The sequence below is a fragment of the Orycteropus afer genome, unplaced genomic scaffold, assembly GCF_000298275.1.
Source record: "Orycteropus afer afer isolate SDZICR_OR568_19922 unplaced genomic scaffold, OryAfe1.0 scaffold00256, whole genome shotgun sequence".
Lineage (NCBI taxonomy): Eukaryota > Metazoa > Chordata > Mammalia > Tubulidentata > Orycteropodidae > Orycteropus > Orycteropus afer.
The window spans coordinates 3345734-3347626 of record NW_006921843.1 but is presented as its reverse complement, the minus strand read 5'-3'; the positions used below and the strand labels follow the sequence as shown (position 1 = coordinate 3347626).

The window sequence follows — 1893 nt, the reverse complement described above, 5'->3', positions numbered from 1 at the left end:
ATATCATGCTTGGTAAGGTGAGGGTTGACGAAGGAGGGGAAGACCTTCAAGGAGATGGATTTACACGGTGGCTGCGACAATGGGCTCAAGTATAGCAAGGATCGTGAAGCTGGTGCGGGATCGGGCAGTGTTTTGTTCTGCTGTGCATGGGGTCACTATGAGTCGGAAACAACTCGAAGGCACCTAACAACAACAACAACGATATATGGCATAAATAGACTATCAAGCATAACCCAAAATGCACAAACAGCAGAAGAGAAACTAGGTGAATGGGACCTTCTAAAAATTAAATTTTTATGTGCTTTCAAAGACTTCTCCAAAAGAGTCAAAAGAGAACGTATAGATTGGGAAAAAATATTAGGCAATGACATATCTGACCAGGGACTTAGCTCTAGAATTTATAGAAAACTCCAACACCTCAACAACAAAAAGGAAAATAATCCAATTAAAAAATGGGTAGGAGACATGAATAGATACTTTGTACCAAAGAGGATATTCAGGCGGCCAATAAACATATGAAAAAATGCTCATGATCATTAGCTATTAGAGAGATGCAAATAAAACAACAATGAGATACTGTCTTGCTCCATTACTAGCAGCAAAGTTCAACAAGACAGAAAATAACATTTGTTGGTGAGGATGCAGAGAGATTGGGACTCTCATACACTGCTGGAAGGACTGTCAAATGATATAATCACTATGGAAAGCAATGTGGTGATTCCTTAAAAAGTTGGAATAAGAAATATCATTTGACCCAGCCATTCCATTACTAGGTATATATCCTAAAGAAGGGACAGCCGTGACAAGAACAGACAAATGAACACTCATGTTCATCACAGCACTATTTACAATAGCCAAAAGATGGAAACAACCTAGATGTCCATCAACTGAGGAATGGATAACCAAACTATGGTACACAATGGAATACTATGCAACCCTAAAGAATAATGCAGAATCTGCAAAACACTGCATAACGTGTATGAACTTGGAGGACTTTATGCTGAGTGAAATAAGTCAATCATAGAAGGACAAATATTATAATAGTCTGTTACTATAAAAAGTCAAAGAAAGATTTATATATATATAAGGACATTTTCTTTGTTGGTACCAGCAGTGGGAGGGTGTGGTAGGGAACGCTGTTAGATAGGTAGAGACAAGTATTGATTTGGGTGAAAAGAAGGGCAATGTACCAAATGTGAGTGATCAACATGGTGGCATTGAGGAAGAGGAAGAGATAGAGGTACATGGGAGGTACAGACAACAAAGATGAACTCTTTTGCACATATAGGACTGCCTTGTCAGTGAAGGCAAACATGGCTATATGGGTAGATAGATGGGTGGACAGGCTGAACTATTAGATATGTCTGTGCAGGGGGAAGTGTGCCCAAGACCATGTATTGGGTTGTCGATAATGTTTCTACAAGTGTAATGGTATTGAGTAAGAATTCCCAGGTGTGTAGTAGAGCTGACAAGGGACAAGTTTGTAGTCACTTCTTGGCCACAGCCAGCTACCCAGAGGGAGTGAGTAGTTGAAGCTGTGGGCTTGAGACCATAGTCACAGGAAATATCAAGCTCAATTGGCATAACACACTACACAAAACACTGTTCTATCTCCTACTTTGGTGAGTAGTGACTAGGATCTTAAAAGCTTGCAAGCAGCTATCAAGATACAACGATGGGTCTTTCCTCCTTCAGAGCAAAGAAGAATGAAAAAACCCAAAGGTTCATGGAAACAATTAGTTCAAGGGACTGGTACACCATGAGATCTTCAGCCTATACGACTGTGAGACCAGAAAAACTAGATACCCAGGTACCATTATCAACTACTCAGCAGGGGATCTATGTAGGTGATCCTGAATAGAGTGAGAGAACAATGTGGAAAAAAACTCAAAA

The 1893-nt window shown here is 40.0% G+C and overlaps 1 protein-coding gene across 1 annotated transcript in view; it reads right to left on the bottom strand.

The window, feature by feature from the left end:
- Nucleotides 1-1893, bottom strand: part of OTUD7A (OTU deubiquitinase 7A) — a 368297-nt gene that overhangs the window by 202224 nt on the left and 164180 nt on the right. The window lies entirely within an intron of this gene.